Source organism: Chionomys nivalis, chromosome 8 (genome assembly GCF_950005125.1).
Source record: "Chionomys nivalis chromosome 8, mChiNiv1.1, whole genome shotgun sequence".
NCBI classification, from domain to species: Eukaryota; Metazoa; Chordata; class Mammalia; order Rodentia; family Cricetidae; genus Chionomys; species Chionomys nivalis.
In genome coordinates this window covers 84,124,851-84,140,254 of record NC_080093.1, presented here as the reverse complement: position 1 = coordinate 84,140,254, position 15,404 = coordinate 84,124,851, and the positions used below count along the sequence as shown (strand labels likewise).

Genomic DNA, 15,404 nt, shown 5'->3' with positions numbered 1-15,404 from the left:
TAAAAATTTCTCACATTAAAAAGTGGCTTACAAGCCGGGCGGTGGTGGTGCACGCCTTTAATCCCAGCACTCGGGAGGCAGAGGCAGGCGGATCTCTGTGAGTTCGAGGCCAGCTTGGTCTAGAAGAGCTAGTTCCAGGACAGGAACCAAAAGCTACAGAGAAACCCTGTCTCGAAAAAAAAAAAAGTGGCTTACATTATGATGGATTTTGAAAAGCTTTAATCTGTTAAGTGAAAATATCAAAAATCTTTTTAACGGTCATTTCACTCATTAAAATAGGTAATCATCACTTATTTCTGTGAACAGAGAAACCCCAGGTTTATCAGTGAGTAGCACCCACAGGAGCAGGCGACCCTGCACACACGGAGACAGGGCAGAAGGTGGAGCAGCTTGGGACTGGGCATATCCCTTTATCACTGCTGTGAGTTGTCTGAGATACCAAAATTGGGCCTTTAAGTCTTTGGAAAGAATCTATCCAAGCCCAAGAGGGTTTGCCTGGCATCTCATCAGCTGGAGGAATACTAACAGAGATTAATGACGCATTATTTTTCTTTCAAATAAAAGGTTTAATTTTAGGACCTGAGCTCACCATTTACAGAACAGCATGGTTCTAGGAATCTGGATGATAGGCACAGCGTTTCACCACAATGATTTCTCACGGATGCAGGCCAATGAGCAATTTGCAGATGACACATTTGAAGCCGAAAATCACGCCCTACTCTGTCACATGGCTTTTCCCTGTGTTTTTCATAACCGTTCATTCTTTTCCCCCTAACTTCTTCCTTTCTCTTTCTCCATCCCTTCCCTGCCACAGGAATTGTGCCTTTGTACATCTGAGAATTTTGGTCTCTTGAGTTTGTGACTTTGGTGATAGGGGCTTTAGGGACTTTGGTCTTTGGGAATTTCAACACTTGGGACCATTACATCCTAACTAGAATTTGTAGAGTAGAGCTGATGCCAGCTGCACGCTTGCACCCTCTCTCTGGCTCTATACTCAGCTCACAGTGGGAATTAAGATGTTATAAAACTCCGAGTTGGGACCAGCAAGGCTGTGGTTCCTTGGCCCTGGTGATGTTGAGCCTGCCCAGTGTAGGAGCTGGTAGTAGTTGGTAGTTGTTACATTCCAAGATTTCTTGGTCCATGGCAGCAGGGACAAGGGATGCCTTTCTGGCTTCTGCTTGGAAACTGAGAAGGCTCTCAACCTCCTTCCTGTCCTTTGAATATTGGGGTAGCCTCGGAAGTAGAATGTCCCTCCTCTTCCTACGCAGGGGGCTCCAGCAGAACCAGCTGGGTTGTTTTGGTTTTCAGCTTTCAATTTGACTTTGGTCTACTTCTCTCCCTGTAGCCCAGACTGGCCTCACAGTCACTCTGCAGCCCAGGGTAGCCTTAACTGACCAATACTGCTACTTCAGCCTCTCAGGTACTCATGACAGGCACAAGCCTCCATACCTGAGGGAAATCCATTAAAAGTTTTTCAAACGTAATAGAGAAGCTTTTAAAAGGCATGCATCTGACCTCGGCAGCCCTTTCCAGAAGCTCTGGTCTGTGTTAGCGCTTGCCTTATTGTACTCTCAAGCACACACGTATAAACACACACACACCTACGTAATCTCTTTATACATGGACATACTGTAAGTGTCACAGTTCAGATGGAAAGGGATCCTGGCCGTCGGGAGCCAGGAAATGCTGAGTGTCACAGCTCCGGTGGAAGAATGGTCTGACAGTCGGGAGCCCGGGGAAGAGTACAGGCCACAGAAGGAAAGCAGCTTACAGCCCTACTCTAGGGAAAGGTCTCTCCAATTTAACAGCTCTGCTCTGGGGCAATAGGGCTTCCCAGCAAAGTTTTTACAGCTAGTCTCCCTCAGGAGTGTAGCAACTCTGCTTTGCTAGGGGAAGGTTTCTCCGGCGAAAGTGTGCTTCTGACTTCTCCAGTGAAGTTGTTAACAACTAGGCGCTGCTCTGCCCAAACCCTATTCAAGAGATTTATTGCGAGGGAAGAGTCCAGGAGAGAGGCTGCCTCTATCCGGGTGGAAGAAGCGCAGCTAACTGAACAGGCACAGGGCTAATATAGGTCTTTTTAGGGGCGGAGTTTTCCCAGGGAGAAGAGGGATTGGTTAGTTTTTCCCTGCTTAGGGATTGGTTGGTTTAGTTGATCTGGGGGCAGAGATGGCTGATTTCAGAGCCAAACTTTGTTTCTTTCGCTGGCCTTTTTAAGCTTTTTGGCTCTGGTTTTGGGGCCAGGGCAAATTTCTTTCACTGACACTGATTCTAGGGACAAACTTCTTTGGCATTGGTTTCTGAGTCAGGACATGTTTCTCTAGTCCTGGGCTCAGGGATAAAGTGTTTCTTTCACTGGCTCAGGTCTCAGAACCAGGGTGGGTTTCTTTCGCTGGCCTTTTTTACCCTACACATACCTACACACACACACACACTCACGCATGCACGTACTTACGTACGTACGTATGTATGTATGTATGTTTGTAGTGTATGTATTTTCCTGAATCCTTGAAGATAAATTCTGTAGGTATGCTTTTCTATTGTTATGTCCCATAATTTTTTTAAACTTCAGTGTTAAAGTCCTAAGAATAAAGATATTGTTCTCAAAGTTAATAGTGAAACTTTCCTCCTCTAGACAGGATTTCATATATCACAGACTGGCCTCAAACATGCTTTGTAGCAGGGGATGACTTTGAACTTCTGATCCTGTTGCCTCTGGAGTGCTAGGATTGGAGTTGTGCACCACCACACCCAGAAAATAGAATACATATCTAATGGTTTCCAAAATCATGTCATGTCATGCTATGTTAACTGTGTTTTCAATGGGATCCGGCTGTATATCCAACACTACCATTTGATTATCCTTTATGATAATCTTGTGAGTGAGTGAGTGAGAAACACTAGCCACGATGCCATCTTGGGTGGATCCAGGAAATGTTTGTGCAGAGAGTGAGTGACTGATTGATTGAATGAATGACCTGCTATGTGAATTACTGGAAAGACTCTTGACTGGTCTTATTAAACACCCCCTACACACACACACACACACTTTTTTGTTAGCACTGATTGTAGTGAGCTCACAGAAATCCACCTACCTCTGCCTCCCGAGTGCTGGGATTAAAAGTGTGCACCACCAAGCCTGCCCCTGTTTTTTCCCAGCCTGCTAACTATGATAATTCCTTGGAACATGTAAGTAATTGGCTGGGAATGTGCATCAGTTGGGAGAGTATTGCTCTAGTATGCACAAGGCCTGAGATTTGATCCCCAGCACTGCAGAAGCAAGGCACAATGCTACAAACCTAAAGTCTCAGCACTGGAGAAATGGAGGCAGGAGGGTCAGAAGTTCAAGATCATCCTTGTTTACATAGTTTGAGGCCAGTCTTGGCTACATGAGATTCTATCTCAGAAAGAAAGAGTGAGAGAAAGGAAAAAAGGAAACCATGGATCAGAGTATGAGAGTATGTCCCCGTTCACTGAATTCATCCTATGCCAAAAAGTGAGCATCGTCAAGATTATTACAGCAGCCCATGTGAGCTTCTCTCCAGCCCATGTCTATCTGTCCTTCCTTGGTCTCACTGCTGTCACCTGACCCCGTGTTCCGTCTTCTGCAGTCTTGCTCACATCCTGTTTCCCTGAAGATACTAGGAACATTTCTCTTCTGTTCTCCACACACCTGCCTGCTTTTACCTCAAGTCTTTGTTAGACTCTGAGGCCCGCTCCCCAAGTCCTGCTTTCCAAAAACATCCCTCCCTTGTTCCTACATCTGAGTGGGCATAAAGAGCAGCACAGTATTTATAGGCCACTTAGAGTTCAGGAGAAGGTAGAGACCGAAAGTTCTAGTTCCTCTCTTTCGTTTCTTCTTGCAAACCCTTCAATACTTTCCAAACTTAGATGTTGACTGTAATTCCTTGTCAAATGCAGCCAGTGGTAATACAACCTGAGCATTCTCTTATCCAAACACCCTACATCAGAGGTTGGCAAACAACAGCCAAGGCACTAATTCCTGTCTGCTACTTGTCCTTGCAAGCAAGAGTTAGTCCCATGCATCTGTCGGAGGATCCCTGTGGAGTCTCATTGCACCGCCTGCCCCAGGACCCTGGGAGGCTCTTCTGTGTCCACCCCCAAAGAGCTCCTTTTATCCTGAGCATTGGGGGCATAGGTAGACGTGATTAGCAGGAGTAGGGGCTAGGCAAAAAAGGGGAACATGAAGAAGACATGGGAGGAGGAAAAGAATGAGATACTTGAAGTCAAAAAGAGACCAAAGGTCTTCAGAAGCCTGTGAACTGCATTGCAAAGGCATCATTTAAATCCAGGGTATCATTAGGACTACAAAGCTATCTGCTCAGTTCAATGTTAGTATTTAACACAGTGAATCAAGCTTTTTATGACTTGAAGGAACTTCAAAAATAAACGTTGCTTTCCCCGTGTCATTGAAGAAGAGTTTGGAGTTCATTCCTGCTTAATAGATCAAGGTAACAAATCATGTTTTCTACCAGGAGGGAGTGTTCTGAGGGCTTTGAGGGGAGGGCTGGGTTCTTGGCCTGACAGAAAGGAATTTGGGCTCTGTGCCCAGCTCTTTCTTCTGACCCTGTTCATGACCCTGAGAAGTCACATAAACCTTGTTGGAACCTCAGTTTCTCTCTTTGAAACAATCACGGCTTGCCTCCCTGGGCAAGCTGGATGATTAATAATGACGGTGTGAGTAAAATTTCTTTGAGGTCTTTGGATGAAAGACGGCTATAAACCATGCTAAAGATTTACTGTCTTATTAAAGGAATTGCTGCATACAGTACTCCCCAGATAAGTGTTGGCAATGTAAACAGGCTTCATTCATCCAGGAAAGGGCAGGCTGTTCATCTCTTGCAAGGACAATGACAGAGGTGTGTACCCAGCTCACAGGCATGTCCATTAATGCTGTCCAGAAATTTGTGCTGGGCCTGTGCTGAGATGGTCACCTGCGGTCGGAACAAGAAGAGTCGGCCACTTGGGCTTACAGAACAATTAACAGTAAATGAAAAAAAGCATAAAGCCTCGCTTGATCCCTTGACTTGAAGATGAGAAGAATAGCAAGGGTTGCTACCCAAAACATTAGAGACAGAAGTCAGGTAAAGGAAGAGAACAAACTGAGAAGGATGTGGGGCATCGTGCAAGGCATGGAGTGGCCGGGCTGACAAGTCACCCAGGACAGACTACGCTGGCCATGGAGGAAGGTCACAGAGAGGGTTTATAGCTGCTATCAATTCTGAATGTTTCAGCTTGCTGTCACCTCAATCTGCAGAAGCTTGGATATATAGACCTAAGTCCATGTCACCTAGATACTCTAGGGGGGTTTTCCAGCCCTATGTAAGAAATTAAAGACAAATTCAAGAGACTATTATCACTAGCTGTGCAACTTTGAGCAAAGTGTTTTCTGAACTTTAGAAACATTATCTATAACATGAAGGCACTGGGCTAGTTGGATTTACTGAAAGTAATATTGGATACCAATCAATTATCAGACCCTTTCGATATGCTGATTGTGTCTCTTCTTACTCAATCTTCTGAGGCAAAAGAGGCTCAGAGTTGACTCTTGGCTCAGACGTACAGCCATTCAAGTAGTTGATAAGTTTTCCAAGTTTACTAGATAGCAATATAATAAAAGTCAAGGAAAGATATGTGGGTCCCCATCCTGAGACAGCTTAGGAGTCAGACCTAGGAAGGGGAAGACCGACTGAGATTAGGAACATCTAGCCATAGCCTCTTCAAGCAGCAGAGGCAGTACTCCAGCCTGCTGATTGTTCACCGTAGTGACAAACCAGGGACTTTCCACTACTTTCCCTCTGGCTACCATGCTCATCTTGTTGCCTCTCCTTATCGAATTCTCATAGTGAGTAGACTTCCAATCTCCAGGGCCTAGCCTCTCCTCCTCTCTCAGACTCGCCTACCCAAGATGCTAACCTACATAAAGTCTCACTGTGGTCACCATGGGACTCCATCTGCTGAATCCACTGGGTAGCTCTCACCCCTCAGTCGACAGTCTTGAACACCCCTCTTCCTGTGATTATTTTTTCCTCTTGACCTTCTGGCCATTCCTATCTTCTCTTACTTTTTTTTCCCTGACTGTAGCTTTGGTTACTGTTAATTGTTTTTGTTTGCTGAGGTCTCTACCTCTCCCGAGATTTTTGGTATCATAATATTTCAGGGCTCAGACTTTGGACCACTTCATACACATTCCTTGGTGAAAGCTCGCAGTTACAAGGCTCTTCCACAGCATCTTTATGACAAGGATTCCCAATTCTTTATCTTTTTTATTTGTTTGTTTTTGTGTGTTTTTTCTTTTTCTTTCTTTTTTCTTTTTCTGGTTTTTAGAGACAGGCTTTCTCTGTGCAGCTTTGGAGCCTGTCCTGGAACTAGCTCTTGTAGACCAGTCTGGACTTAAACTCACAGAGATCCATCTGTATCCACCTCCCGAGTGCTGGGATGAAAAGCGTTCACCACCACAACCTTTCTCCAATCCTTTATCTTTAATATAAATAAGCCTTGTTCCCAAATTTCAGTTATTACTCAGCCTCTTGACTTGGATGGCCAGAATGCTCCAGTACAAAGGAGAACCTCTTGTCTGCCTACAGCTTCCTCCATCTCTGATGATGTTTACCTTCTAGGCTCTTATGCCAGGACCCTTGAATTACCTACTCTCCCATCTTGAATCCTCAACTCAGTAAGGAATCCTTCTGACTTTGCCCTCCAAACATACCGAGGACTTGACTGTCTCACTTGCACCCTGGCCCCCACCCTGGCCCAACGCAGCGTTAGCTCTTATTTGGTCATTTTCTCTATGCTGAGCTTTGCACCATGTGCCAACACATTGATTGCCGGTCTGGGTCACACAGAGAGTGCCCAGTCTACTGGAATGGTGAACAGGAAGCTTTAAAACCATCACAAATTATGATTAGCTGCTATGACAGATCTGGAAGTTTGGAAGAAATACAATTTCTACTTCTCTCTAGTTCAGATGTTAAAACTTCTCACTTATCACCTAAGTGTGCATATGTGTGTGAGCATGCATGTGTGTTACATGTGTATGTGGTTGTCTATAGGTATGCATGTGTGCATACTATGTGTGCATGTGGAGGATAGAGGGTGATGTTTGATGTTTGATGTCTTGCTCTATTGCTCTCTACTTTGTCTCTTGAAGAAAGGTCTCTCACTGAACCCAGAACTTTCCTGTTTGGCCAGACTATCTGGCTACAAGTCCCAGGGATTTTCATGTCTCCACTGCCCCAGCATTGGGATTACAAGCACACACCCCTGATTTTTTGCGCTTGTGGGGCAAGCACTTTATGAATAATCATCTTTCTAACCCTGCACACTTATCTTTGAAGTCAGGTGATCCATGTGTGCTAGACACTGTCACACTGATGAGTGCACTCTTTAGTCCACCGAGGGGTGAACTATATTACACTACACTTTTCCTTCTGTCTTTCGTTTTTGTCTTCCGTTCCCGGTATGGTACTCATGAGATAAGAAACAGAACAGAACTCAGGTTTGTCCAGCACTGACATTGGGTTGTGTTTTCCAGAATATAGCCGGTCCTGACCCTTCTTTTCCCTAGGAACATTAGCAAAGTGCCCAATGGAGTACCTCTAACCCCAGGAACTCAGTTAGTCCAGTAGCCTGGCTGGATTAAGTCTATGGAAATGACAATGGCCCTCTATCACAATTATTGCAAATTCCAATTGAATTGACTAACTTTAATTCTTAATTAGAGTGTGGCCTTGAGACCCTTTGTGTTTGATTTTTGCCTACTCCCTGTATCCCAGCCCTTTCTTGTTCTCCATTTTCTCCCCAGCCAGTGTACCTGGTTCTGTAAAGTGATCCAAAGAAATCATTTATTGAGAGGACAATGGACTTCCCACTTCTGTTCCGGAATATAGCCCCACCATCATGAATAATTGTCTTCTGGGGCAGAGGGTTGGTCTTGTGAAGTTTTTGCTGTTCCTAGAATCTAAGGTGATGGCAAGTTTAGGACAATGACTTATCTGTGTGTCATCTGTCAAAGTTAAATGGATTGACATCGAATGCCTGCAGACACCAGGCTTTCATTCTGCTTCCAATTACCCAATGAGGGGTCCATGCTTTTCAGTCAAAGCCCCTGTGAGCCCATGGGCATCAAAACATATTTATATTATTTTTTAAATTTGTGTTTGTGTGTGTGTGTGTGTGTGTAAGTGTAGGTGTAAAGGGAGATTGCTTTTGTTTCCTGGCCACCCAGACCCAAATAATCTCACAGAAACCACATTGATTACACTACGTGACCAATGGCTGAGGCACATTTCCAGCTAGCTCTTACATTCCGAATCAACCTGTTTCTATCAATCCATTGTAAACAGAGTTTCTGTCCCACCCAGTTCCATAGCTGTTAAGTCCCAAAGAAACATACAGAGGCTTTTATTAAAATTATAAACTGTTTGGCCTATTAGCCCAGGCTTGTTATTAACTAGCCCTTACAACTTAAATCAACCCATAATTCTCATCTATGTTTAGCCATGTGGCTTGATATTTTTTTCCAGTGTAGCATTTTCATCTTGCTTTCTCTATGTCTGGGTGGCAACTGCAGAGTGAGGATTTTTCTTCCCAGATTCTCCAAGTCTGGTCGCCTCACCTACACTTCCTGCCTGGCTACTGTCCAATCAGTGTTTATTAAACCAATATGAGTGTCAAATCCTATAGGGTACAAGAGCATTATGCCACAGTATTCAGGTGGCTAGGTTTGGGTTCAGTTCTGACCTGTTCTGGTGGCTAAAAAGCATCAGGCAAATGGCCTTTTCATAAATTCATGCCCCACATTGGGTGCCAAATGAAGCACAATTAATAAAAACACACAGAGAGAAATTGGGGTTCAACCTGAAGATCTGAAAAGCAAAACAGCCAGCCACTCTCTTTTACCTTGACCTCAGTTCGAAATGGTGATCTTGCCTCCTGGAATCTCAGAATGAGACTGTGTCTGAGAGATGTTTCATCCCATTTGATAGCTCTCTCTAGGGCTGGGACTAAAGGTGTGCACCACTGGGATTAAAGGCATGCACCATCCAGTTTCTTTGACAAACCAGTGTGGCTACTGGGATTAAAGGTGTATGTTACCATTACTCGGTCTGTAAGGCTGACCAGTGGGGCTGTTTTACTCTCTGATCTTCAGGCAAGCATTATTTATTAAAATACAAATGAAATGCCACTGCATTCAGGTGCCCTAACAGGCCAGAAGAATTTGTTAGTGCCTCTGGAGTTGAAGTTACAGGTGGTTGTGAGTCACCTGACATGGGTTCTTGGAACCAAATTCAGGTCCTCTCAAGAGAAGTATGTACTTTTAACCACTGAGTTATCTCTCCATCCCTTTAAAATACATTTTCTTAGCCAAGAAGTGGTAGTGCATGCCTTTAATTCAAGCACTTGGGAGGCAGAGACTGGCAGATTCCTGTGAGTTGGAGGCCAGCCTGGTCTACAGAGCGAGTTCCAAGACAGGCTTCAAAGCTATAGAGAAACCCTGTCTCGAAAGACAAAAACAAACAAACCAATAGAAACAAACAAACAAACAAAAACCGTTTTCTTACATTTATGTATCTGTGTGTAAATGTTTTCTTACATTTATTTGTGTGTACACGTGTGCACACATATTTGTGTGCACACAGGGCAAGTGTGTGCTAGTTAGAGGCAGCTTTCAGAAATCAGGTTTTCTCTCTCTACCAGATAGGTCTTGAGGATTAAACTTAGGTAATGAGGTTTGTCAGTAAGGGCCTTTATCCAGTGGGCTATTTTGGTGGTGCGCGCACGCGCACACACACATACACACAGAGTCATACACATGCATGCACATGTTCTTCCTCTAAGTTTTTGACACATTTCTGTCTCCTTGTTCATTTTGACTCAGTGAAGGAGGTCTCTCCACCTGTGACCTTTAGAAACAAAAGCAGAGCTTGGGTCATGATCAAGGCCAAGATGAGGCCAATAAAACCCGAGCCTGCATTGACCTCTCTGGGCAGCCTGCTGCTTCCGGAGGTTTAGACAAAGGAACCTGAGACCACATCAAAGTCTTTCAGCAAAGAGGACTCTGTGAAGTTATGCTGGTGACAGAGGAGGCTTCCTCTCCAGTGTCCTGCTGGAATCCAGAGAGTTGAAAGAGCCTTCCACTCCCAGTCCTGAGCCCCATCTGCTGATGGAACCCCAAAGGCAGCTCTACCTGCTCCCTGGAGTTGTTGGTTTTTCCCTTCCTCCTGGTCTCAACAGATCCCAGTCTCAGAGCATCCTCAAAACTCTTTTATGCTTGCAGACTTAGGAGAATTTAGATTTTTCTCCCTGTGCAGAAAAAGGCAAAAAGTGGATTCTTTTGATGCATTAATCCCAGGGCTTGTCCTCTGTCTTGATAATAAAATGTCAGCAAATCCCTTGTCCCATAGCCACCTCTCTGCCTCCTTCCCTTTCATTCTCCCTTCGTTGTGTTTGTTGAACCTGGGCTTTATTTCGTTTTCTGCAAGTTTGACTCATCTGTCCCCTCCTTCTCAGTCTTATCTGCGCCCAGATCCACTCTCTCAGCATCTCTTACTAACACAGTAGCCTCTGGTGGGCCTCCACCTCCAAGATCTTATATCTTTTGTTCCTTTTAAGTAAAGGGAAAAAAATGAGACAGTCTCATGTTGTCCAGGCTAGCTTTGAACTCACTATGTAGCCATGGATGACCATGAACTCCTGGTCCTCCTGCCTTCAAATCCCAAATGCTAATACTAGGTATGTGTACCACCCTGCACAGTTTTTTTTTACATCTTATGCAATAAAATCTACTTTTGGGCAAATATGATCAAAATATACATTGTATACATGTATGAAATTCTTAAGAAATTAATAAAAAATATATAAAAATTAAAAATTGATCATGCTTTTAGTTCCTTGTAGTTACTGGCCACAGGTTGGCTCTTCATTGCCTACAGTACAGGATCCCAACATCTTAGACAACATGGGATATTGTTATATCCCATACTGTGCATCTTCAGTTCCATTTCTGTTTCCTAAGCATCTTCTTTACATAGCTCTCTCCTGTTATTTCGAGGAGTCCAAAGCTGAGCTGTGGCCTCCAGCGCTTTACAGGCTGCGTCCTTCCCTTTCTCTCCAGGTGAGCTTCCACTCGTCCTTCAAGACCCAGGCTGGAAACTTTGGAACTTTGAAAAAACATTAAACCCCTGAGCTCAGCCGGGCAGTGGTGATGCACACCTATAACCCCAGCATTGGGGAGGCAGAGGCAAGCGGATCTCTTTGAGTTCGAGGCCATGCTGGTCTACAGAGTGATTTTAGGGCAGTCAGGGCTACACAGAGATACCCTGTTTCCAAAACAAAACCCCTGAACTCGTGTTACTATTGTAAACACAGGGGTTTAAAGCCACTGGCCCATGTTCTTTAAGGCAGGAACTGAGGTGTGTTTTAGATGGGTGTTCTAGTTCACTGTGCCCCCATGAGGCTAGAGCTCTGGTGTTAGGAGGGATTGCAGGCATCTAAAGGCTTGAGTGTGCCTAGGGGGCTTAGTCCTAAGCTCATATGGCTCAGGAAGTGGCTCAGGGAGAAACTTCATTCTTGCTAGCCTGGTCTGGAAGCTTGGTGTCTTCACCAATTAGGGCCTTTTTTTATCTGCAGTCTGCAGAATGAGCCAGTGGAGAACAAGGCAGAAACCACCGTGACTTTCTTGACCTGATGTCCAAGTGATTTCCAAGTGTTCGACACACTTCTACACTCTCACACACAGGTGTGTGTGTGTGTGTGTGTAGGACCTCACAGCATGAACACCAGGAAGCACAGAACTCTGTGACTCTGGGGTTTCAGTTCTTTCCATCTTAACAAGTTGCTAACCTAAAGATTTAATTATTTCCAAAATTTATTTCTCACACATGATGAGCACTTAGGAGACTGGTGAGCCACTCACTGCCAGTCGTTTCCAGGAGCCTGAGAACCATGGATGCCACTTGAGAGGTGTCTGTCCCAGGGAGTGGGGCCAGGAGACCCTTCGGGTCTTTGTTTTTATAGACATTCGTGTCTATTCTAATGGACCTTCCACAGAAAGACATAAGCACAGGGTTCAGGTCCCTAAACTCTTCTGTTTTCTGCGTTGGACTTCAAGATGACTCTTTGGATTCCTTTTGCCTGGGTTAGTCTTTCTTCATATGGTCCCTGCCCGCCTCAAGCCTCCCATCAGCCTTTCTTTTTCCACCAAGGGATCTGGGGGCAAGTCCCTGGAAGCATCCCAAAGCTCTGTGCCATCTGGTTTCCTTTGAAGCTATAGAGGCACTGGCTAGAGGCCAAAGGGTGGCCACAGAAGAAGGCTAGAGGATTTGCTTACAGATTTCTCTCCTCTTGTATGCACCTCTGGCAGTTATGTCCCTGTCCTGGGCCACAGCTCCTGCCAGGGTGGTTGCTCTGAGTCACTGGCTCTCACTGACCCAGGGTGTTATTTCTTACCCCAGTCCCTGCAGGCCTACAGGTGCTGATTCCTTCCCACTGATGCTAACTGTGTCATATCCTAAGCTAGAGTCTGAGTGCATGAACTTGCAGAGTATTTTATTGCTCAGCAAGGCTTTCTAAATGTTAATTCTCATCAAAGGATACTTTTCACAGTCTGTTGCCTTACCTAGGCTCATCAGACCTTTGTCCCTCCTTCCCTCTTTTTCTTCCTTCCTTCCTTTTTAAAAAGATCTTATAAGCGGACTTTTCTATTCTGCCAGTCAATTCCCAAATAAAGACACAGAGATTTATTACTAATTATAAATGCTTGGCTAATAGCTTAGGGTTGTTACTAACAAACTCTTAAGTTTTAAATTAGCCCATTTCTATTCCTTTACTTGCTGCCATGTGACTCATGGCTTGTTACCTCATTTTGTATGCATCCTGCTTCTTCTGCATCTGGCTGGTAACTCCCAAGATTCTTCCCTTCTTCTTCCCAGCATTCTCCTATTCTGGCTCTTCTGCCTAATCTCTTCCTGCCTGGCTATTGGCCAGTCAGCCCTTTATTAACCAAGGATAGTAATATATATTTACAGTGTACAAAGATTGCTTGATCTTATGTATCCCAGGCTGGTCCCTATCTAGCAATCTGACACACTACTTCTGGGATTACAGATGTGCACTCCAGGCCCAGCTTGGAATCTTACAAGAAGGAGGAGTTCAGACACCACAGTGAGAGGAGCAGCTGAGTGCAGAGCTAGTCAGGTCAGTGGTCAGGAGACAGTGCCGAAGATGCTGGGTCCTGTCTGGTGGGATGCAGAAGACAGCTGGAACTAGCTACCAGTGTATATTGGTGCTCCCAGGAGATGAAATGCTTGGGATGTGCATAGAGAAAGGGAGTGGGAACAGTTCCTCCTGCATCTAACAGTTCAGGCTTTGTGCTGGTGTCTGGAGTCTTAGAGACCAAGGGAAGAAAACTTCCACTGAGGGATGCAGAGGTTTCATGACATCAAGCCATTCTGGGCTCCTCGGGCCATTAGACTAAGAGCAGAAAAGGGGGGGCATCTGAAATTGGAAAGAATTACCCCACGTCTGTATATCTTGTATGACAGCTACATCAACCATGTTATTACAGAGATTAAAAACGAAGGGGATTAGAAATCCTGATCATTCCAGAGCGCTAATTAAAGGAAAACTTACTGCAGATCCTGATAGTGAAATTGTTACAACTCGGCTTCCAGCGTCCTTGATGTGTCCTTTAGGAAAAGTGAGGCTGACAACCCCACGCCGTGCAGGGACTTGTACACATCTGCAGTGTTTTGTTTGATGCTGCCCTTTATCTTCAAATGCATGAGAAGAAGCCTACCTGATTTTTCCTGTTTGTGACAAAAAGCCTGCCTGTGAAAGTCTGATCTTAGATGGGCTTTTCGTGGAAATTCTCAGTGACTGTTCTGATGCAGATGAGATCAAGTTCCAAGAAGATGGTTCTTGGAGTCCAATGAGACCCAAGAAAGAAGCTATGAAAGTAACCAGCCAGCCCTGTACCAAAATGGAAAGTTCAAGTGTCTTTAGGAAACCTCGTCCAATGGCTGTATCCAGTGATGCAAGCAAGAAGAAGACAGATGTTATTGATCTAACAATAGAGAGCTCTTCTGATGAAGAGGAAGACCCTCCTGACAAAAGGAAATGCATCTTTATGTCAGCAACAACGAGCAGTCAACCAAAGGGGTTCTCGGGCATCAGCCATCTTCTGTAAGGGCGCCCAGTGTGACTTCGGCTGATCCTGCTGCCCTTCCGCCTTCATTAACAGGCTACTCTGTACCATCCCACCACACGCCAGTGCCAAGCGTGTCATCAGATTTGCCAGGTGTGGATTTTCTAGCCCTTATTCCTCGATCCACAGTGCTGTCCTCCTATTTTTTTGGATAGTCTCACCTCACCCTTAACAACAAGCAGCATGTCTGTCACTTCCACCAGCCCCCATGAAAGCAGTACTCGCGATAGTTCATCCAGCAGCAGGAGCGACACAGGGGTCATAGCCAGCAGTGGAAGTAACATTCCTGATATCATCTCACTGGACTAAAGACGGCCATACTTGATTCTGGGAATCGTTCATCAGAACTACTCTTGGATATCTAGTCCATGGAAGTTATTATTTTTTTTTTTGCAATTTAATATTTGTTGAAATGTCAGGTGGATTCTTTGCTTTCTGAGAAATGAACACAGATGACTCCAGCAAGAACCAGATGGCAAGCAGGGACTTTTCTTATGCTGTACACCGAGCATCAGATATGTTTCATCTACGATGCCATCTTCCTGAGCAATGGATTTCAGTTTCTACATTGCTGGATGGATTCTACAAACATTTTTTTTGTTATAATAAACAGCAGTCAAGTTATGTAAATGCTTTTTCAAAAGAACAGAAAAGGGAGTGGCTCTGCCTGCTGAGTGCTTGGCTTCGATTGCTCAGGGTTGTGATTGTGGATTTCCGTTAGACGGTCAGGGCATGGGAACTCTGTCTAGTCCCCAGAGGGTGTCTGGGGACGTTAGAACTTCCATGTGCACTAGGAAGAATTCACATAGACAGGTGGAAGCACACTGACACTGGACTCATCCTACTGGGTAGGGAGTCTAGGCCGTCTCCCCAGCCCTCAGAATACAGTATCCAAAAGAGAGGGCCATAGATCAGGAGACAGACAAAGAAAGCAGCCAAGACAGAATTAGACGACACTCGGCAAACTCACCTAACACTTGTCTTTTAAAAAAGTGTTAACATCCTTAATGCAGTCCACATTAACACCTCAACATATTTATTTTTATTCATTATGTCTCTGTGTGGTACCTGTGTGCCTCTGTAGGGATCTGTGCACGTGACTGCAGGTGCCCAAGGAGGCCAGAAGCAGTGAATCCCCCTGGAGCTGGGGGTTCAGGAGATTGTAAGCTGTATGACA

The 15,404-nt window shown here is 44.9% G+C and overlaps 1 pseudogene; it reads left to right on the top strand.

Annotated features, from left to right (window-relative positions):
• The first annotated feature begins 3,457 nt into the window (after nucleotides 1-3,457).
• LOC130879922 (E3 SUMO-protein ligase PIAS2-like) lies at nucleotides 3,458-14,536 on the top strand (annotated as a pseudogene).
• The last annotated feature ends 868 nt before the right edge of the window (nucleotides 14,537-15,404 follow it).